This window comes from Dendropsophus ebraccatus, chromosome 1, assembly GCF_027789765.1.
Source record: "Dendropsophus ebraccatus isolate aDenEbr1 chromosome 1, aDenEbr1.pat, whole genome shotgun sequence".
NCBI classification, from domain to species: domain Eukaryota; kingdom Metazoa; phylum Chordata; class Amphibia; order Anura; family Hylidae; genus Dendropsophus; species Dendropsophus ebraccatus.
Genome location: NC_091454.1, coordinates 165766143 through 165790898, shown reverse-complemented (window position 1 = coordinate 165790898; position 24756 = coordinate 165766143). Strand labels below are relative to the sequence as shown.

The 24756-nt window shown below is 40.8% G+C and overlaps 1 long non-coding RNA gene and 1 pseudogene across 1 annotated transcript in view; both read right to left on the bottom strand.

Annotated features, from left to right (window-relative positions):
- The window catches only part of LOC138779656 (uncharacterized), a 113881-nt gene that overhangs the window by 21060 nt on the left and 68065 nt on the right, over window positions 1-24756 (bottom strand). The gene's annotated exons all lie outside the window — the stretch shown is intronic.
- On the bottom strand, window positions 16536-16698 carry LOC138780662 (U2 spliceosomal RNA; annotated as a pseudogene).

The window sequence follows — 24756 nt, the reverse complement described above, 5'->3', positions numbered from 1 at the left end:
AACAACCTGAAATTGTTCGTTATATTACACAGAACAATATTCGTTGGTTATGATCAGTACTACGATCGTTACTAAGATCGTTTACTCCTTCTGATCCCAGAAAAAGAAGGAACGATGTGTACATACATGGAAGATTAGCAAATATTTAGCGAACCAATAACAATGATTTTAGGTCCAGCTTAAAAGATGCGGTCAACTTCGGTCACTTTGATGAACAATTTTTCGATCGTTATCTGCATACACACGGAACAATTATTGATTAAAACTTGCACAATATAATGATGTTTCACCCAATAATTATTGCGTGTAATAAGGCCCTAAGACTACAAATGTAGAACAATGTAACAGGATAATATCTTAATGAGAAAATATTAGTTAAAGTACTATTCTACTTGCTTGTCATCCCCTACTGCAGGTTAAATTTCAGCCAATTGATGAGTCTTCTGATTTTATCGATTTTACGACTGATCACTCTCTTCTATAAACACGCATCTCAGATGAGCCTAGTATACAAAGTTTCAGTTCCAGACATTCTTGCCCATTCTAAGGCCAATATAACGCTTCCTGTCACTACTTTAAAGAGGTACTCCCGTAAAAATCTTTTTCTTTTAAATCAACTGGTTTCAGAAAGTTATATCGATTTGTAATTTACTTCTATTTAAAAATCTCAAGTCTTCCTTTACTTAGCAGCTGCTGTATGTCCTGCAGGAAATTGTGTTGTCTTTTCAGTCTCACAAAGTGCTCTCTGTTGACATCTCTGTCCCAGACAGGAACTGTCCAGAGCAGGAGAGGTTTTCTATGGGGATCTGCTACTGCTCTGGACAGTGCCTGACATGGACAGAGGTGGCAGCAGAGAGCACTTTGTCAGACTGAAAAGAAAACACCAGACATACAGCAGCTGATAAGTACTGAAAGACTTGAGATTTTTAAAAAGAAGAAAAAGATTTTCGCCAGAGTACTCCTTTAAATTTTTTACTTTTTGAATATTGTTACTGTAAAGAAAGACAAAATTGCTAAAAAATTAGCCTTACCCAAAGTTTAATGCTCCATGTGACAGGTGAATCACACTTACCAGCTCTGTCTACTGTAATAAGACTTTTTTAGGTCTTTCATTTATCTGGTCAATTATTTTGTGCCTTTGTTCTATTGGTTGCGCTGCCTTTTAGTATGTGTAGCTTACTCATAAAACCACAAAGACCGCCTCAGGACTTGTGGGTAAAGGTGGTAGGGAAAGGAGTCAACAACAGACACTATATTGACTTGGACAATAAAAGTAACAATCTTATGTTATACATGGCCATATCTAGCAGACTTTGTATTACATTTATATTAGGGAAAAAAAGTGTAGCCAAATCCAGTGTTTGTTTAAGTCACTTTACTCTGGATGGCACTGCATAATATGCTGGCAGTGTATAAATGTGAGATAATAATAATAATAATAATTCCAACAACCCACATGATTGAAAATCCAGTCCAACCACATTCTGTCATTCAATAAATGGACTCCTAAAACTATCCTTAGTTATTCATTACTGAAGACATATTGGCCAATATTTACCATGTAAATCCTGTTATACAAAATACTCTCTTATTTGTAAATATTGACTTCGCTATATTGGATGACTTTTTGTTGTGTACAAAAAACATTAAAAAGCCTGGACATAAAACACTCTCACTATTCTAACTAAGATAACTAGAACACAACTAAATTCTTAGCAGATGTGTTCAGGTTACGCCTGATCTACACCACAATAGCCAAAGAGCCACAAGATGACACCATGACTCAGTGTGGAGAGTGCCGTCTGGATTCAAGATTCCACATAAACAAAATAGAGAGCAGTTGAAGTCATGGAACTGGAGACTTTTTTTTCATTTACTTTCTGAATTATAATAGAAGCCTTTCGAGGGCAATAGAAAAGAGATATAAATAGCACACTATTGAAATATATTTATTGGCATGCTGGATATATTTAGATACTATTTATTCTTGGTGGAGCCACCGAGTATCCCCCATCCAACATCTAAGCAACAGCAGTGAGTACAAAGCACAGCTTATGGAAATCCTATCTTTTAGTGTTACATAGGCTATGTTCACACTCACAAACAGAAAAAATGTCAGTTTTTTCTACTTAAAAAGGCGTCCATTTTTGACGCACCTTAATTGACTTCAATGCAATGCAGACGTTGTCTGCGCAGACGTCTAAGTAATGATCATGACAATTATTTTCGAACGTCTTTTGAAAACACTGGACATTATTTTTAGGTTGTTCACACAGTTTTAATTTTTTCACCATCTTTTGACTGTTTTTACTATTAATTTCAATGGACTTTAATTTAAGACACACCCAAAGGCCAATCAGTCCACTTTAACTAGAATAATGTACCAACACCCATCAGTCCACTGAAGGACGCCCAAACAGAGAAATGATGGACGTAATTTTTTTCTTTTCAGAAAAAAGAAAAAAAAATAGTGGGAACACTACTGTTCTCCTCCCAGACAATGTTGCTCTTACCTCCATCAATGTTCCAGTCACCATTGCTGTGCTCTTCCGGGTGTTTCCATATGGCATCCTGTCCGCCATTGTGCTCCTCCTCTCAGGAACTAGTTAAGGATATACCTCCCATTTCACCCTGCCTAAACAATAAAATATCTTGATTCCTTTGACTGCAAAAGTGTTCTACTCTTTTGTCGACCCAGTTCCTGGCCTGAATTGTTTCCTGACCTAATGTGACGGTTTGCCCCCTTTCATAATCACCTGACAATCTATCACATTGAAAGAACTCCCCCCACCCTGATCACCTGTCTCATTAAGTTACTTATCTTCTGCTTTGGTACTGTTCTTCGAATCATGTGGTGCTGCTGACTTGGGATGGGCCTGGGGATTCCCTGCATTAAAGTACAGGTCCCTGTGCCGAGCCCTGGGACACCGATCATCATTGATAAGTATATGCACCAGCCAGCAGCGGGGGTAGAATAACTAAAACAAACTGGACTGCTTCTTTAAGCATGGGGGATGGACACAGAGGTAATTTGCTTGATAGGACAGTCATGTTGGGGTAACTTACAGCAAAAATACTGCAGACTTTCTGTGGTTTAACAAGATTTAGTTGAGATTTTCTGCTGATGATTTGTTTATCCTGCATCTGACTGCTTAGGATCAGTATCAGACTTACTTGTCCATTCTGTACTGAGCTTGGACCTGGTACCATATCTATTTACACTGCTTGTTTCTGTATATATATAGAGTTTTCATGGTTCTTGCCTTGTATTTATGTTGTTTGCTTAGTTTCTGTACTAAGGGATGGCCTTAGGGGTATGCAGCCTGTGCAGGGCGCATCACCTTATTAGTCAAAAGGGGGCAAATAGTATATGGGGGCACAGAAGGGCCGAACTACTATATAGGAGCACAGGGGACCTAACTACTATATGTGCTTGAGCAAGTAGGGCTCCATAGACTTACACAGACAATCAAACAGAGTCCGACTGATCACAAGACACAGAGCGGGCAGAGCATCGCACTTTGTGCAGTCTTCTCCTGGCTCGTTCTTACAATCGGTATGGTCTAAGTGGACTGATCAAAACTTTTGACATCTCTCTATGAGAGGAAGAAGACTCCTACAGTGGAGAATGAAGATTTCAAACTTTGTATCAAACTGGTACAATGCACAACATTTCAACCCTCATACTTGATAAAGCGCTGCGGAATCTGTTGGCGCTATACAAATAAATATTATTATTTTTATTAAAAAGACCGATGTGGTTGAAATGTTGCGCACTGTACCAGTTTGATGTAAATAAAGCTTGAAATCTCCATTCATCACGGATGTTGTAGGAGTCTTCCTCTTCTCAAGTTGTTACTGTCAGGACTGGCAAGAACAGACAGGACAGAGACAGTGGGCCCTGAATCTGAACCCACCACTGACCCTGCCTAATTGCCTCGGTCGACCTTAAACGGTCGCGGACAACCACGAAGGCGTTCCCTACGCTGCGTAAGTGAAACACAGAACAGCACGGACAGACAAAAACACAATAAAGAATCGTAGAACAAGCCGGGTCAAACCAAACAGGCAACGCAGTACAAAGTCGGTAAACAAGGGATAGTCGGGAGTCAGGCGGAGGTCAGAACACGAGTAGTCAGGTAGAAGGGATTAGGACAGGATACGCAGGAAAAGGACAGGGGGAGCTGGGATCAGAATAACTAATAGCCAGCGATTACTAGCTGGCTTTCACTTTACTTTATACTGGACCAGGAGCCCGGACCAGACACTGATTGGTCCGGTCTCCTGATCCAGCAACAATACAGCTGCGGCGCTGCACACCAAGTGGCAGAGCGATCTGCCACTCAGCCTGCATGAAAGCCGCATCAGCTGTGCCGGCCGGCCGGCTGACTATCACGTGAGACCGCGGCGTCCCCGGTTACTAGGGACGCCGTCGGGTCTCCGTGACGTCACTCGGCTCCGGCGGGCGGAGCAGAGCCCGAGGAAGACGCCGCAGGAGCCAGGTCAGGTGAGTTCCTGACAGTTACTTTGTCCACTCCTGGGACAGTGGACTCTCCAGCGTGCATCCACCCATACGACACTTAAGTACCTAGTAACAGGGGCTGTTGGATCGTCTTCTGCTTTGTTATGTCTCTATGACATGTCAAAAGTTCTTCAAAACAACAGTGACACTTTAAGTTAATGGGTTGTGCAGGCCTATGATATATATATATATATATATATATATATATATATATCCAGGCTCCTTTAAAATTCTGTGCACAAAAGTTAACAACCTGTATTGTCTATTTTGTTATGTATAAGGTACATTATATGGATAGTATGTACATAAATATTAACTTAGGCTCCACCATAGTACAAGTATTACTGCTTTTTTGTTGTTTTGTTATTAATAATTAGATTTTTTTTTTCGTTTAGATGACTACTACTCTACTATTACAGCATGCAACTCATATTTCCCATGTGTCCTAGCACTTCCTTGCTCAATAAATGTTTCAAAGATGGCATCCAGTTCCCAGTGCTTTCTTTTCTTCAAAAAAGTATTGTGAAAATGACAAGCGGAATAGGCAGTGTCTGGCTATGTTCACACAACGTCTAAAAAAGAGAAAAGGCGTCCGTTTTTGCCGCAATTTAGTTGACTTCAATGCAGTGCATTGAAGTCAATGGGATGACAGATGTCCAATGCACACACTCTATTGAATGACAGATGTTATGTGCGTGCCCATCAAAATAATGAATATGATTGTTATTTTTGGACGTCTTTTGCAAACAGCTGACGTTTTTTATTAGTTGTTCACACACAGTTTTTCATTTGTCACTGTTCTTTCTCCGTTTTTACTATTAAATTCAATGGACTTTTCAATTAAAGCCACACCCAAAGGCTAATAAGTCCTCCTAAACTAGAATAATGTACCAACAGCCGTCATTGCACCGAAGGGAGGCCAAACAGCTAAATGACGTCTGTTATTTTAGACTCAAAATGACGAACGTCATTTTAAAGGGAGCTGATAAAACGTTGTGTGAACATAGCCTCTGTCTGTTTTCTTTTAAAGCAGTTTTTTTTTTTTGCATTCAAGTGGTCTCAGAATTCAGAATGTCAAATTCAAACTTTCCCTGCCAGGAGAGAACCAACCACATTCACACCTCAATGAATTGTGGAGAAAGGCACTGACAAGTGATGTGAGAACATTCCCAACTAGAGATAACTATGTACAATCTGACCTGCCATGTGATCCAGATCCTAAACTGTTTATTTTGTTAATATTCCTTGAAATGAATAAATGCCCTTTAACACCATTTTGCTTCCTTTAATTTAAATAGGTACAACCCTTAGTACTGTGTTATTTCTGAATATAGGTTTATGGCTGCTGCAGGGTCATTCTTGTGATGCTGAGCTCCAAATCATACATAAACACAGGAATTACAACCCCGTCACAGACAGTTCTTAAAGGGAATCTATCAGCTCTAATTCAGGTAACAAACTGCTGACACTGTTAGACAGCTGTTAGGTCAAATAGACACACTATACCTTTCTTATATCCAGGTGTGCCTCCAGGATGTAAAAAAAAATGCTTTTATTCTCTAGTATGAAGAGTCAAAGAGGCTTTCCCCAGCTCCTGATCTATTGCAAGCTGGACTGCCCCCTCCAACCCTGCTTGATTGACACTTGGAAGCTGAGTCCCAAGCAGGGTCAGGTATGGGAGGGGGAGTAAGGAGGTGTTACAGCTTGCTGTACTTTTTGACTATTTATAACTATACAATTAAAGCATTTTTCTACATTATTGAAGCCCAGCTGGATATAGGAAAGGTACAATGTGTCTCCCTGATCTAACAGATATCTAACAGTGTCAGAAGTTTGGAACATGAATTGAAACTGACAAATTCCCTTTAAAAAGCCACAAAAATATGCACCATAATGTCTCCTTGTGCTTGGTTGCCTGAGAGTGATCCACTATATATTTTTATAATAAACTCATACTTTTATTGATAATTACAGACATTATAAGTGACAAGTGCAAGTAAAAGTAGTTAAACAAAAGATGTATGGCTATATGTAATATCAGAATTACTGACCACAATGTTACCTGTATCGAATATTTGTCTACAGATTTCCTACTTTAAAGTGAATCTGTTAGCAGCTATTCAGGTTCTAAACTGCTGACACTGTTAGGCAGGTGTCACACTTCGCAGTTTTTTGGAAAACTGACACTGCAGTTTGAGTGGATTTAAATGGGATGGAAAATATAAAGGGAGGACGTGTACTTCTCTTTCCTGTTGGATCCTCTTCTGGTTTTGGCTCAAAAACTGCCATGTGTGAAACCAGCATTAGGGTGCCTTCACACGTAACGACTCGCAGCGGAAATCTCGCTGTGAGTTATGCAGCAAGATCCGATACGAGCTAAGATCCTGGCAGGCTCCTGTAACTACATACTCGCAGCGGTCTGAAAGATGTAATGTAGTAAAAGATGTAATGTTGTAAAGATGTAATGCAGCTGCCCCCTTAACCCCTAAATTGGTTCCCACGCTGTCGGTACACATTACCTGTCTCCTTGCTGCACGGGCTCCCGACTTCCTGCTCTCCTGCCCAGCCAATCGGTGGCTGTGGCTGGGCAACACACTGTTTGGCTGGGCAGGAGAACAGGAGGCCAGGACCCCCTGCAGCAAGGAGACGTAGCTAAGGCCTGCCAGGAACTTGGCTAGTAGCGGATCTCGTTGCAAAACTCGCAGCGAGATTTACGTGTGTAGGCACCCTTAGGTAGCTGTTCAAAGGGATACATAGTACTTTTCACATGACTGACTGTCCTTCCATAACATAGAAAAATACTTTAATTTTCCTGTGCAATGTGTCTCTATTTCCCCCCTTCCATCCCTGACCCTGCTTGAGGCTTGGCTTCAAGGTGACTTCCAGTGAAGCAGGGATAAGGATGGGAGGGAAAGAAAGGAGGCATTACTTCCCTCAGCACTTTAGGAGTCTGGGAAAGCCTTTTGGCACCCTTCACAGGCACTTAAAAGCATTTTGTATGTTATGAAATATGGAAGCACAGACACACATATGAAAGGTACTGTGTGTCTCTAGCAACCAAAAAGAAATATCTAACAATGTCAGCTGTTTGGAATGTGAATTGCAGCTGACTGGGGGGGGTCCCCACACTAAGGAGCTCTGCAACTGGCACCATGGCCCTATAAGTCTAAAGAACTAGAAGAGGGTTTTTATTAGTGTCCTATATGAGCCTCCCATTGTCTCCCAAGCAAAAGAGCATGATCGATCACATGCTTTTCCAAGAAAAGGCATCCTGTCTGTTCCTCTACCTGCCACCTTCCCCATCAAAGCACAGCATCAGCTTAGCGTCTATCACATTATAACTAATATTGGCACTGCCTGGACTGAGCGTCATGGCTCTCAATGAACCTCTAGGGTGACATAATAAGAAGATGATTTGTTCACAAGAAATGAGTCTCTATGTATTTGTGTGTGTGCAGACGGGCTCCATCTCTTCCCCCTTCAAACTCAGTCTCTCTAGAGCTCTGCTCTGTGTAATATGATTCCCCACTAACACTGGAAGTGCCAACTTTCATGCCTCATAGCTAACATTCTGCAGTGTGTACAGTTTCTAAACTATTACAGATAATGCAACAGCCAAGTCTGGGGGAAAAGAGGCTTCAGAAAAGGCAAGAGAGAGGCTTTTTTTCTTTAATGCCTTCCTGCTCTGTGTTATAATAGTATACCAATAGGAACAGGTAGTTCCAGCACTATGCCATACTGTGATGGCACAGGGATGGCATTGAGAGTTATGCCCCTGCCATCTGTAGCGGCAGCCATCTACAGCAGCCAGGATCAGAGTTAACTCATCCCAGACATTTAGCTTAGGGTCCTATTACAAGGGGAGATAATCTGCCTGAATAAGTGACTGCTCGGCCAATCACTGGCAGCGGCACTGTCCCGACTTGTTCAGTTGAGTGGCCTGTCACTTCAGAGATGGCTATAGATGTGCCAGCGATGGCTTCGGTGAGCGAGGGAGCCTGGACAACAGGGAGCCTGGAGAGGTAAAAAAAACTTTAATACTTTCTATATACAGCAAGGGCTAGATAGACATTGCTAACAATGTCCGTGCAACCTTTACTGCACGACCATCAAGCCATGTAATTGGCTGATCCGCTCTCGCTTACATAAAAAATTGGGCTGTATAATACAGCCCTTAGACTGTGTCATCTAGTTAGTTTTACATAGGAAGACGTCTCCGTCTGTACCTTCATCAGCACCACCATGATTCAATTGAAATCTGCCAATAGGTAGCAATGGCAACAAAGGCTCTGACAAATGCTCCCAGGTATCACTTATATTGATTAGGCATCTCTAAAACGGGAAAACTTGGTGATAACTTTGGCAATACACTTGTATCTAAGCCTGTGTTCCCCAACCTGTGGCTTTCTAGCTGTCACACAACTAGGCCAACTACTGTATAGTGATCAGAAACCCTTATCCAAGCAATCACATGATCAAGTCTCTCTTCACCGTGCAGTGTTCACAATTAGTGATGAGCAAACCTCGTCCAAACCCAAAGGTACAGTATTTGATTACCAGTGGTTGAAGAAGTTGGATGCAGCCCTAGGGGAATCTTGGAAACATGGATACAGTTTATGGCTAGGGTCACACTATGTGAAAACAACGGCCATATTTCATAACAACAGATGTAGTTTGCACAACACCGGCTTTTGTTATGAAAAATGGCCGTTGTGATGCTAGCCTACGGCTGATTTTCAGGCAGCTCTATGGCTAATGTATTAGCACCCTATAAGTACCTTATAGATGCTTGGATTTAATTCATCCTAGCCTTTGTGATCCCAGTCTTTTGCAGTTAAATGACGGCCATCCACTCAATTAGTGTGTGAACATAGCCTTTTTATGTTTTTAGTCCATTCCTGGTTTTGATTGCAGAAGACTGACCAAAATACTGAGCAAAAATACTGTGTGTGAACATAGCCTTAAAGTGACCTTCCAGGCAGAAAAGATTGATGGCCTATTAGTTGCTGATCATTAGGGTGCCAACACCTTTTTAAGCAAACAGGAGCTGAGGTGCAGTAAATAATCACAGGCAATAGGCAGTAAACTTAGGGCCCTATTCCACCGGACGATTATCGTTCAGATTATCGTTAAATCGTTCGAATCTAAACGATAATCGTTCGGTTGAAATGCAGTTAACGATTAACGACCGAACGAGAAATCGTTGATCGCTTTATAAGACCTGGACCTATTTTTATCGTTGCTCGTTCGCAAATCGTTCGCATTGAATAAGACATCGTTCGGTCGTTCGCAATAGATACGAACGCAATAGCGAATAAATACGGAAGAAGAAACGATCGCAATTACGATCATAAGTAACGATTATCGTTCCATGGAAATGAGTGAACGTTTTCAGGTCTTTCGCAATAGCGGTCGTTTGAGATCGTTAATCGTTAACAATTATGCTAACGATAATCGTCCGGTGGAATAGGGCCCTTAGTCAACTGCTTCTGGCCCCATTCACCAAGTTGCAGCAGTCCCACTGAACAGCTGACCAGTAGGGGTGTCAATGATCCTGAGCAGGAGCCATCAATATTTTTTGTCCAGAAAACCCCTATAAGTCAGCTGCTTCAATATCTTGGTTACATTTTTATTCATTACTTTTTACATACATGACCTTTAAGGTATGGTCACACCCAGCATAAATGTTGGGGTTTTTCCACAACAAGAAAATCTACAGGATGTCTTTAGTGAAATCTGCAGCAGAAAAAAAAAATATGGTCATAATTTTTAGGTAAAAATAAAGCTGTATTTTCAGTGTAAGGCCATGTTCAGACCTTGTAAGAGAATGGCCGGTCTCAGAAAAGATCATCCGGCTGGTCCTGCAGTACCGGCCGGATGATCTTTAGCGCCGCAGAGTTCTGATGCGGGCATATCCGTGCGCACCCACATCAGAACTCCCCACTGCACACTATGGAGTTTGCACTGACAGGGTTTTCTGCGGCCGCTATCCAATGAATAGCAGCCGCAGAAAACTGACATGTCAGTTTCTCGCGGCGCTGCTAGGGATCCCGGCCGGAGTGTATACTATGGGGGACATGTATCATCTGGCGTACGGATCATTTTCGGCGGAAAGTGACGATTTGCGCATAATTTTATTCGCAAATGGCCGATTTGCGAATAAAATATTCGCAAGTCGCCACTTTCCGCCGAGTACACCGGGGGGGCGGAACGGAGGGCGCGGACTCAGAGTCCGCGCGATTCACCATCTGTTCCGCAAAAAGATACGCTGAAAACCTACTTCAGTCCTCAGCTGGCGTAGGTTTTCGGCCGTGCGCACCGGAGCGCAGTCCGCCTCTACATAAATCTCCGTAGCGCCGGAGATGCGGGGACATTTTTAAGTCCGGTGTAAAAAACGCCGGACTTAATAAATGTCCCCCTATGTGTATACGCTTCAGCCGGGATTCCATAGGCGGCAACGGCACGTATATTTTCATAATAATCATGGCTGTTGTAATTGGCAACAACGGCCGTAGTTTTACTAAAATATACGCAGTGTGAACATAGCCTAATAGTGTGTTCCAGTCAATGGGTAATTGGCCAGCAGCGCACGCATTGTATAGAAAAACGTTCATGATTGATTATGACTATCCAAATAATAAACATGCTCATTATTTACCACCTGCTTTTGCAAAATACAGCTGTTTAATTTCATCCGTTCACACATTGTTTTATTTTCACTTAAAATTATGGGAGTATTTTTCTTTCTTTTTTTTTTTTTTTTTTTTTTTTTTTTTTTTTTTCTAACTGTGTGTGAACACATTGCTTACATAGAGGCAACACACTTATACAGAGGACTACACTGTGTGCATACAACCTTTAGGCAGGCAGGTATAGTGTATCACCAGAGAGTAGAGACTGTCTCCCTCCCTGAATCTCTTGCTTATGAGTCACATGGGACTTTATTATGTTACTTCATCCCTGATATTTATGTAAATGAGCTTGATGTATTAATTATTTAAGTGTTTGTGTGGCTATTTGTGTGTGTGGATCTCATAGGAGAATTTTCAGTGATGCCTCTAATCAACACAACATGTCAGATTTTAATTGGCTTGGGCTTTGTGAATGTATCTGCCAGATACTGGTTTCCTAATGAGGATACATTTTGAGATGTTAGTTCTGTTTTGAACCCCCTAAACCTTATACTTATCCCCCCCCCCCCTTTTATGTCCTATGGTGCATAGAACACAATTTTGGATTTTTCTTAGCTTCATAAAGCAAAATGAAAATGTACATTTTTGTGCCACATTTCCTACATTAGCAATCACTGAGATGGTTCTACATTTTTAAAATCATTAACACTAATAAATTCATTGTGGGGTGTAAATCTATGTTAAGTGGTTCAATTAGTTCAGGTGCATTTAAAGTGAACCTGTCAGACTGAACAGACATTCACATCCTCTAGCATCCTGTTATAAAACAAGAGGAGCTATAACTCTGTGAGGAAAGATTTAGTACAACTTGTAATTTATTAGTTGAAATCACGGCTCATTTTGGGCTTAGGGAGTCCAGTGTGCGGCCCTACTCAGTGACTGACCACTGACCATTTGTACAGGCAGGAATGCCAATCACTGATTAGGACCACACACTGGACTTCTAAGCCCAGAATGAGTGGTTACAAGCCATACTCAATCTTTTTATAGAGAACTATATGTCAGTTTGCTCTTGTCCTTCCGCTCTATAACTTGATGTTGCATTTTCAAAATGGCAGGTTCCCTATTCGCTTTGGTGAAGTAGTATGAACCCTAGTCATAGGCTGGTAAGGTTATCTACATTTTGGCATGGGAAGACCTGCAGTAGATGGAAGGTAAGGCTTTTCCTACCACTAAGTGAACAGTCCAGGAGGCATAAAACAGGCGGAGTCAGGCAACTTTATCACAACCATAGTCCATATAGACCACAGTTGTCAAACTACGACCCTCCAACCTATTACAAAACTACAAATCCCTTTATGCCTGGAAAGCTAAAGCCTTGGCTACCCAGACATGATGGGAATTGTAGTTTTGAAACATCTATAGGGTTGCGAGTATGACACCCCTCATATAGTCCATGTGGTATAAAGTGATAGCTACTTGGACCCTGTATACATTTGTGCTTTCAGTATTTTAACCCATTGCTCTGTTCCTGTTCTCTGCTGTAAAAACCTTATTTCCAAATTAGTTTGTTTGGTGCACTGACCGTGGTTCCAAATCCCCGATGCACCTCAACTTCAGCCTGTTGCCCCAGCCTAGTCATAAATATGTATAATGGGCTCTGCTGCTGATATTTGTCCTGGCCTGAAAAACTTATTCTAATAACAAATGATATTAAATTAAAAAAAGAGACACTACCATAGTTTAACTACTGTTGCTTTACTACAGAGGTAGCAACCCCAGTACCCGGAAGGACAAGTTGTCTCATGACTAAGCAGGGCAAAAACATCAGCCATCCTGCGTGCTCTGTTCCTAATGAGGCTATATACCTCACTATACTGGGATAAGTGTGGGATGCTGGATGCACATATGGTGCATAATACACTGTATACACCATATGCCCAGTACTACACTGTTCCTGTGTGCCTTTGATCTTATCCAGGGCCAGAGTGCACATAGACACAGCCAAATTACAGGAGTCCGGTGTGTCTGTATGGCAATTCATTTCTGCACCACACTGAACACAGCGGAAGTAAGACTGCATTCACACAGAACACAGAATGCCTGGATTAGAGTCCCATCCCACGACCTCCCAGCCTGGGCAGCATCTGTGATATGATGCTGGGAACGGGGGAACTGTATGGATGTGCGCTGCACTGTTATGAAGCAAGTGCGTGGCTCTGTCATTACAGCGCGGCACATATTCATACAGTTCCCCCGCTCCCAGCATGTTATCACAGATGCTGCCCGGGCGGCGGGGACCCCGTTACAGGCATTTCATGTCCATGTTCAGTGTAAAACACGGAACGCGTGAATGCAGCCTAGGACTGGGTTCACACTACATATATTTCAGTCAGTATTGTGGTCCTCATATTGCAACCAAAACCAGGAGTGGATTAAAAACACAGAAAGGCTCTGTTCACACAATGTTGAAATTGAGTGGATGGCCGCCATATAACGGTAAATAACTGCCATTATTTCAATATAACAGCCGTTGTTTTAAAATAGTAAATATTTGCCATTAAATTACGGCCATCCACTCAATTTCAACATTGTGTGAACAGATCCTTTCTCTGTTTTCAATCTACTCCTGGTTTTGGTTGCAATATGAGGACCACAATACTGACTGAAATATACGTAGTGTGAACCCAGCCTTAAGAAGGATGAGGTGCAAACTACAGAACTGCAGAATAAATTATATAAGGTATTTAGAAACACCCTTGTATTAATCTATTTTTTATTGCACTATTACTTCAATATCCTAGGAACCCCTTTAAGAAAAGATTACAGACTTTCTTTAAAACCACCAGGAGTGGACTAAAAACACAGAAAGGCTATGTTCACACTGAGTGGATGGCCGTCATTTAACGGCAAATAACAGCCGTTATTTCAAAACAACGGACGTTGTTTTAAAATAATGGCAATTATTTGCAATTTAACAGCATTTGTCCTGGCCTGGCTAAATCCTAGTAACTGCACAACCATTGGTCCCTGCAGCTATGAAACTACAAGGTTTGTATGTACTATGGCGGTGATAGATTCTTTTCGTACTGTGGGTTTAGTTAAAGAAACCACAACCGATCTCTACATATTGCTGGTGGAAGCATGCAGCTGAGCAAATCTTTTCCGGTTCTCTGCAATCTCCATTTATGAAGTGCAGGTAGCTGGGGGGAGAAGCACTTAGTCACATGCTTCTCCCAGTTATATGTAAAGATGGTTTGGTTCTAAACCTTGACTGAGGCTAGGTTCACACTATGTTTTTGCAATCCGTTTTTTTCATCCGTTTTTATCCTTTTTTCCATTGACCTCGATTTAAAAAAAAAAAAGATTAAAAAAAAAAAAAGATAAAAATTAGAGATGAGCGAACCTCGAGCATGCTCGAGTCCATCTGAACCCGAACTTTCGGCATTTGGTTAGCGGTGGCTGCTGAAGTTGGATAAAGCCCTAAGGCTATGTGGAAAACATGGATATAGTCATTGGCTGTATCCATGTTTTCCAGACAACCTTAGAGCTGTATCCAAGTTCAGCAGCCCCCGCTAATCAAATGCTGAACGTTCGGGTTCGGATGGACTCAAACCCGAACCCGGTTCGCTCATCTCTAATCAAAATGCATTTACGTTTTTTTTTAATGCACACTAAAATAAGGTCAGCTACGTTTTTGTGTACGTTAAAAAAAACTGATGCGTTTTGATCCGTTTCTTCTATTGTGAAAGTCAATGGAATAACGGATCAAAGTGGATACAAATGCATCTGTTTTTCCATCCATTTTTTTTTTCTAAAAATGGATGGAAAAAAAATGGATTGCAAAAACGTAGTGTGAACCCAGCTAAATATGTCAAAATTATGACAGCATAAAAGGAAAAAAGGCCCGGCGCCTCGTGTTATATCTTCAGAGAAAGGACTAGTATTAGAACAAAATAGGCTGCCCACCTTGTTGCCCCTTGGGCTTTGTGCATATTACCCCTCACAGTCTGTGGGGGTACCAGTGTTGCTGTGGTTAGCCAGATGAATGCTGGAGGTAGAGCTAGGATGTCCAAGGACTGCTAAAAGCTTGTAGTACCAGGACGGGATCCTCCCATATAGGGGCCCATATGGCAAGTTTTTAAACAGAAAAAAAAAAAAAAAAATTGGTACTAATAATCAGCGCTGGTACTAATAATCAGCGCTGCCCACAGAAACATCTGTAATGCCAACATAAATAAAAGATAGGGTTTATTCATAAAAGCACTGATATGATATACTGTATATCAGTGCTTTTATGAATAAACCCTATCTTTTATTTATGTTGGCATTATGGATGTTCCTGTGGGCAGCGCTGATTATTAGTACCAGCGCTGATTATTAGTACCAATTTTTTATTTTTCTGTTTAAAAAATTATGACAGGAACACTTTATAATAGAAATTACTTTCAATATGTGTATATAAGTTATGTATTACATACTAAAAATATAACTACATAATATTAGGCACCAATCCCCAAAATACAATGTGAATTTTTTGTTTGGTTTTAATACCATAGCCATCATTTTTAGCTCCCGTTTGGCTGAAGGCAGCAGCAGATGTATTGTATGGCCACATAAATCGGCTAGTGACAAGTGACTCTTATGAGCTACAGTACTTCAGTGAATAGATGAAAATGGACTGTATCTTCTTCATGCTGAACACATTCATTGCCTGTTACTGCAAATAGAAGCAAAAACTGCTCATAAAGGACAATAGGAGGAAATATCTTACAAGCCACGCTTTTGTTTGTTTAATGGTTTGTTAATGATTAACCTATTAAAGCCACATAGCGGCAGAATACAGCTAGGACTCCATGGCGCATGCCGTACATGGTTAGTGAGAGAATTGCAGTATTACAATCACTCATTGATGACTTCAATGTTTTCCTGCAGGGTAAGAAAGTTGCAAACAAACCTGCAAAAATGATACAGAACTCAATGTCTGCTATTGTAGACTCACAATAACGGACGCCATTTTAAATGGAGCTTAAAAAAACGTTGTGGGAACATAGCCTAACAGGAAGGGTAAAAGAACTAACATGCTCTTACCTCCCCGGCTCCAGTACATACCGCCAGTCTGGTCCCCGGTCACTTCCTGGTGTAAGTGGGGACCCGGGATGTGATGTGTCAGGTCCCACTATAGCTACTGACTGTCTAAGCGGATCCATTGCTGGAGGTGAGGTAAGGTGAGAGCATGTTATTTCTTTTGTCCTCCCTCTCCCCGACACTTGTGAAAAAAAGAGGTCTGCCGGACTTCTCCTTTAAGATAACTGTTATAGGACTAAAATACTGTATAAAAATCATATAGTCAACCTGCAAATAGGTTAAATTCAAGCTTACAATGTTGCCCATGTATCTTACTAACAATGGGCGTGCTCCTCAAACAAGGATGTTGCCAAGCATAACAAGAACTTAATGGAACCACCACATATAGTGTTGTAACTAATAAACTGCTAAGAACCAATACTACACTTGATCTTAACCAAAAGACCGAGAAGCGATCAACAAAGTATCAATAATGAGCAAGAAATTTTAATATGAACAAGATCATACACACTCTGCGAAGTGGCAGGAAATGTACAAAAAAGACTAATGCTAAGACTGAGAAGGTTGGGATAACATTCTTTTTTCTCATTTGTCATTGTCACTGTTTGTCTAGGGCACGTTTATTTGAAAACACTCTTGTGCTGTTCTCCCCTCTTCTGATGACATCCCCCTGCCCACTCAGCCAATCACAGAGAAGTAAGTAGCCCTGTGGGGACACTGAGCATGGGAATACATGCACAGATGCTGTAGCTTAAACTTTTACAAAAAAAAAAAACACTTAATAGGTTCAACAATGACTTTCTGGTAACAATAAAGAAAATAAAAATCAAACAGATAATGGAGTGGGGAGTGTGCTTTCCTTGTGTGAATGTAAAGGATCACCTTTGGTAAATTTCCTGTCGAGCAATGATCCAATATATTGCCAATACCACAAACACACTCTTAAGTTGCTGTTACATGCTGCAACTACTTTATATTTTTAGAGGAGAAGGGGGATGCGGTAAATATTTAACAAAGTACACTTATTATCCTTGTGCACCATAGGAGCTGCTTCTGGGTCCTGTTCATAGCCGCTGGTGTCCTGCAGCTCTTCCAGCTGCAACGTCATGTACCCAGGTGATCGATTGCCTGCTCAGCCAATCAGTGACTGAGATAGGACACCGCCCCAGTCACTGACTGGCTAAGCAGACAATCACTTAACCCAGTCGTGATGTTGCAGCTGGAAGGGCCGGGTAGCACGGAGATGGGTAAGTATACTTTATTATTCTCCCTGCACCTCCCCCTGCCTTCCAGCCATATTTCAATTTCATGGGATTTATTCTTAAAACTGCCACTGCAGTTTTTGACTTAAAACTAAGTAGATTCTACAGGAATGGGAAATAGAGAGGAAGGTCTTATACTTCTACTTCCTGCTGGATCCACTTCTGCTATGTGTGACAACAGCCTACGAGAGGAAATGACTGCAGAGCACAGCTAAAGGGACATCACATTGCAGCACATGTTATCTCCACTTCCATCAGCCTTTAGGGCCTCAGCATTCTGTCAATGGAGAATACAGAAGGACTCCTGCAATGAGCTGGGGCCATCACAACATCCCCTTCACTATCTCCATTGGCTTCATCTGTAAAGCATCTGTTTCAGCAGAAGGTCGCAGGCATAGCAACCACTAAGAATTCTTAAGGCAGCTCTCCCCTATTACTCGAATCACCTCTGTCTCAAAATAGAGTCTCTGAGGTAACAGATTAATATTAAAGTTTCCCTCCAGGCATACTCTAATTAATTAGAATAGGACCTGTACACCACCCTCACTTGGCATGGCATGGTTACCTAGGCAACGGTAATGCCCAGCGTGCTGCGTGGAGCATCGCTCCACACCCAGTGTCACATCAGGCAGGAGAATATGATATGCCTTCAGGGACACTATTTGCTACTGCTCATTATACCCCCCCCAATATATAAAAGTACATCCAAAGGTGAAGCTTCTCTTAAAAACATCACGTAATGAATAAAAAGGGAAGACATTACATGCTCGTTTCTATTATTTACGCCTGTATTTGGCTTTTTTTTTTTTCTTTTTAATACCCTGGCACGATCATATAAGAAATGATTTCCAGGTCGAGGGTTTATTCTCAATTGCAGCTCACATTTTAGGTTGCTAATAGCACTATAATGGTGCCATCAACCATAAAATAAACCGAAACATTAAAATGCCAAAGCCGGAGAGATAGTGGTCATCTTTCTTTATTAGATCTAAAAAAAAATGTATATTTACTTGGATGTAGAGCAACGTTTCACTGACAGTATTCTTCCCATTATCTAATTTCAATAAACTGAAATCTTGTTTTCTGCTTCACTGCAAACATAGATGCATGAGTGCCCTGCTGTCAATGTCCCTGATCAGGCGGCGCAGGCTTTAACACTCCTATACACTCTCTATCACAAATCCTTGCCTCCCCCCATAAAACCCAGAGAACAAAGAGGCAAACAAGAAAGGAACAGAATTTGCACCAAGGTTGTTGTACATGTTTGTAAATGAGCTATGCTAAGAGGAATTCATATAATGGAAAAAAAAAAAAAACATTTGACAATTGTAGCGTAAATCATTTTTTTCCAGAAGTGTTACAAGCGCCTAGTGAATTATGGGATTGCTAAACTAATTATCAATGAATGCAATATAAGGCTGGGTTCACACTATGTATATTTCAGTCAGTATTGTGGTCCTCATATTGCAACCAAAACCCGGAGTGGATTAAAAACACAGGCATTTGCCATTAAATGACGGCCATCCACTCAATTTCAACATTGTGTGAACAGAGCCTTTCTGTGTTTTTAATCCACTCCTGGTTTTGGTTGCAATATGAGGACCACAATACTGACTGAAATATACGTAGTGTGAACACAGCCTAAGTACAAAAATCAAACACTTGTGCAAATGTTACAGATTTCTCTTTTGTGCAGTGTCCTACTGTGTATATATGGGAATTAGATTCGGATTATAGTGTATTTGTATATACATTGTGACAATTATGGTCCTGTGTGCTGCAGAGCTGCATTTACAAGTCTGCTGGTTGTTACTAGAAGAGTCAACAATCTCGTTTAAAGACATGTCCTTAACAGCTTAGCTCCTATAAAGCAGTGAGATGGTTAAGCTGGAAATATAAGGAGCTGTCCCTAAACTGGCCATGTTTATTCATGCAAAAGAGTGAGTTCCAATAGAGATGAGCTCATATTTACTAACATTGGTGTGTGAGTTGAGGTAAATGAGATTTGTACATTATAGGAGCCAATCTCTTATAGTGTGATAGTTCATCAACTTATTGTATCATGCCTGATGCAAGCTCTACACAGTGCAAAGCAGCAGAGCAAGCTCTGCATAGACATAAAAGAAGCAAGGAATGCTCTGAAGCCTGCAGTATAGCTCTGGAGTAAGATGGTTTAAAAGGGTACTCCAGGAGGGCAGGCGGTGGTGGGAACATAATAATTAACTGATACTTATATGTCAGATGCCCCCACAGCTTTATCAGCTCACTGTCACCCTCCAGTCTCCTGGATGTCCTGGGTTCCTGTGTAGACCCGACAGGAACTACCTGCTCAGCCAGTCAGAGACTGCAGAGGTGTCCTGCCTCAGTCACTGATTGGCTGAGCGGGCATTTCTAAGCCAGGTCATGATATTACCAGACCGAGAGATACAGGAGACCGGTGGGTGACCACTGGCACTGCAGGGGCACCAGGATGGGTAAGTATAACGTCATTAATATATTCCCACCACCCCCTGCCCATCCTGGATTTTTACTTTTGCCTGGAGTTCTCCTTTAAACTAAATACCAGATAAATAATGCAATATATTTGCAAAACTCAACTTTTAGTGTAGATTGATTCTATTATTAACTGCATTTTGTTAAGACCAGCGTACAGAAAATCCAGTCTTGATACATCCCCCTTCCGTTGTATAATCTCAACTAGAAAGATTGTGGCATTTTATCTCACACCACCATCATATGTTTGGGATATGTTACTTTATGATTTTTCTGGCTCTACACTGAAGAAAATATAAATTTATAGGTCTGGGATTCATTAAGGCCTTAACAAATTAAGACCTGACATATTATTTATTGGTACTTTTGTAGTTGAAAATCTAATGGAATAATTCTGTAACTTAAATGTTGCAGGTTATGTACCATGAATAGAAGCAGCGATTTAGCACTTTTTAACGTTTTTCCAGTAATAACCTCGAGCCTTTCCAAAATTACGGTGTGATCTAATACAGTAAAAGCAAAATGTATTTTTTAACAAAAAGCTGAGTATCTTTGCAAATCATTTTATTAAAGCTTTGTATTGATTTTGAGCTCTCTCTCTTGTAACTTTTTTACATAGCTGCTTTCAAAATTCTACGGTTAAGCCCTGCTATGACCTGACAGATTAGCTCTATTGTCATCAGCACCAGCAGAATTCTGATGTGAATGGCGAAGAATATATTAGGTAACTCATAATAAGTGCAAAAAAAGGAAAGCAGAGTATTTTTATGTTAAAGGGGTTGATCAGCAAAAATCTTTTTCTTTCAAATCAACTGGTGTCAGAAAGTTATATAGATTTGTAATGTACTTCAATTAAAAAATCTCAAGTCTTCCCATATTTATCAGCTGCTGTATGTCCTGCAGAAAGTGATGTTCTATTTTCAGTCTGACACAGTGCTCTCTGCTGACATCTCTGGCCTAGACAGGAACTCTCCAGAGCAGTAGCAAACCCCCATAGAAATATACTGGAAAGCATTCCCTTTGGAGCGTTCTGCGTAACAATGCAGAATGGGTGCAATGTAATCTAAAATCTTTGGATCCTGCAGCTTTTGGATCTTCTTAAACTACTGCCACTTCAGTTTACATAAAGCAACACCACTTAAGCCTTTGTATGACGGATATCAGTTCCAACTTCTGTTGGAAACCAGAATCTCGTCATTGCATACAAATTCTGTGCTTTGACATATAGTTTATTTTACTCCTAATTTAACTTGATGGAAAGTGAACAAAACCCAAAAGCCAGGGATTAGGTACATTGCAGTTCCAAAAATGTCAGAAGGTCTCAGAATTCATAATTCTTTGGGCCCCATTAACTAAAATAAAGCACCTGGTTCAAGAAGTATAATAAAAATTCATCCATTATAAGAGTGACCATATCAGCAGCTAGCTGAACATCAGTGACAGGCTTTGTGAGCCAAGAGGATTTGTATACTCCCCTACCTTGTACTAGGTAAAGACACTGCCCAGTGTTAGGATGTATTGTACTGCGGTACACAATACTCAGCTGCTGAAATGCACCTGGAACCAAAAAAAAGCACATGCAGGGGCCTGATCTGAAGCCTAAAAATGTCGGGGTGTATGGTCAGTATTGGTGTTCTTATGATGTGTTCTTGTGGGCTCCAGAGCCATAAATGTCTGGGCAGCAAACTCTGCAATCATTAGGAAAAGAGGAAAAAGAATGACTACAATCAGGAGACATCCCATGTGAGTCACCTGCTTTAATGTCTATGTATTCTGCCTGTGACTGAGCCTGATCAATACTGTATTCTCTTGTATAGTTCACAGAGTTAATACTCTACAGAGTGCCTATGTAAAATGTATTCTGACTATGTACTTGCTGTATTGCATTATTATTGGTTAGATTTGTCTTTGTATTGTGGTAGCATACACATGTCCCTGACTTTATGAGTAGGTGTTCTTTTGTGTTTGACTTATTTTTCTTCCTTCCAATGTGGCTTTTATATTTATGAGATGTACCTATATACAAATACGTTATACACTGCATGGGTTCGGTGCTTTTTTTTTTATATTCACCTTGTTAGCAAAATGCCCTAGAAACTGCCCTGTGCTCTAGCCCGCCAATCTTCAGTGGTCACTCATCTTCATCTGTCAGAGTGTGTGAGGAAACAAAGAGGAGAAACCTATGTGAGCACAGCGAGAATATACAAGCTATGCTAAAATAGCTTTTGTGACTGAGTGTGACTGTTGTTGGTACAATATTTCAGTATCTTGGGCCTGTCTAACCATAGAATAGAGTCTATGGGACGGGTGGTGAGTGAAGCGGGAGCATGCAGAGATGAGCAGCAGAATCCACAGCAAGTTATCTGGGAGAATTTGTTTGTGTGCACATACCCTAACCAGTCAGAACCCATCTGACTGACCAGGAGGGAAATTTCCATCGACTGCTTATTAGCAACCCTTTTAAATGGTGCTCCACAATAAGACGCAGACAGACAATCCAGTTCACGCTGGACTTGAGGTTTTTTTTTTGTTTTTTTTTAAAGGGCACTAAAAAGTGCCAAAATTGACACATGGCATTTTTTTTTTTGCCTCAAAAATGCTGTAGCCAGATGTTAGCTGAGAGTCAACAGGGAAAAATGAAAGGCAATACCCATAGGATGCTTTCTGATTTGGAGTTTTTTTTAGTGTGTTTGCAGTTTTGTGAAACTGCAGCAGAAAAAACTTATAGCAATTTTAGGGTGTTTTTTCCAACCCCAAATAATATAGTGCAAAATCTGTGGCTGAGGGAAACCTTGCAGGGATAAAAGAACACAGGGCACTAACCCCTTCACTGCTTTATTGATGCATGACATAAGATGCACAGTAGGAAACTTTAGCTCTATGGCCATTCCACATCTCCTGATGCCGTCTCAAGGATACCTTCACATTGGTCAGCGAGCCAGGAGGAAGCATCTTTATGTGTATTATGTTACTGATTTAGTTACAGTTATGTATGGGCACTTTTCTTTACTATTTATATATTAGTTTCCTAATAGAGCTGGTGCCAAGACCTGTATTGTAAATGTATTCAGGAAACCAGGACAATGAACTAAGCCATCAGTGATTAGCCATAAAATACAGGTACATTGTAGAGATTACTACTCAATACTTATCAGGAAATGATATCAGGAAATAATGCTCTTTATATACAGCGGTTTGAGTTGGCTTCTTCCCAAGCAGATTAATGTGTGTGTTTAGAGATTACACTGACATACACGTCCCACAAGTCTATGTAAAGCTGCTTTAATATACAGCATATAACCTGCACTTAGTGTAGTGTGACACAGCTCCCTTCCCAATCTGTTCCCATAGGCAGCTGAGGAGATATATTCCTATTGATTTTTAATTGATGGTAACATATTATATAATAGATCAAGGCTTTAACTGTCAACTTTTTAACTGGAAAATCAATAGTGTTCTTACATAAACTTTAATATGGAAAATGATAGCATTGCTTCACTACAAACACAATACCTAGAACAGAGAAAGGCCCAAGTTTCCATGAAACCACTCACACCCACACAAACCCTATCACCTCTGCTACATCAGCTCCCTGACTTTTCTTTAACCACAGATCCCAAGGTTACAGCTTTTCTTTCTCTCTGCGACCCTTTGGATTGAGGAGGTTTTCATTTTAATGTGAATAAAGCTTATTAAAAGGTATCATAAAAGTTATAATCTCTAATGAACAGATTGCATTTTGTAAAGATCACCGCTTGTTGTCAGGAAATGGAGTGAAAACAATTCCTGTTCATGGGCCAGTTCACATTTAGGAATCAGCGAGGAAAGTGTTCTTGTGAAATTACGTGCAAAATTCTCACAGAATCTGCGAGGAAAGTGTTCCGCCCAGAATCGCCTCTGGCGGAATTCCACGCAAATTCAGTTTTCATTTAATTGAATTTATTAATTTTTTTCCAATCCCGCGCTTAATTTCCACAAGTATTCCACGCTGAAAATTTTCAGAGCAGAAACTCACTGCTCAATACATTTCCATGGGAATCGGCCGTGGAAAATTCAGTGCGGAAATTTAGCTGTGTGAACTGCAGAGCGCAAATTCCATTGAACTCGATCGAATTTGGCTCTGCACAATATTTTCAGGCAGAATTTTCAGTGAGGATTCAGCGCTAATTCCTCAGTGTGAACAGGCCCTTTGTGTCCTAGGTATTTAGCACCACAATGCAAACAAAAGTGTTTCCATTCACTGGCAGCAAGCAAAGTTCTTGAAAACGAAAAATACTAGTTTTAGGATGATGCATACCTTCATTTACACAAAACTAGAAAGCCATTTATTAGTTTTAATAAGGAAATAGTCCTGGTGACAGCTACTCCATCACAGATATAAAGGCTGTCACACTCCAGCATCAGTCACTAACATCATTACATGCCAATAGTCGGATTGGACACACTATGGGAGAATAATATTGGGACATCAGACAATAATACACCAAGTATATCCACCAGTGCAGCAGGTGCCCAGTTATTAATCCACCATAGCGTAAAAAAAATCTGGTGTTGTTTTCCAACACTTATATGGGGAAGAAAATTTGGCTACTTATGACATAGATTGATCATAAAACATGGTGTAGGTGCTTCATACGTATGGTTGAAATCTGTTGCAATATGTTAATTCATCTCTCCAGTGGATGGAGCACATAGACAGATGCTGCAGAGTCTCCTCAGAGCTCCCCTGCACCAGCGGTGTCTTAGGCTTCCAGGAAAT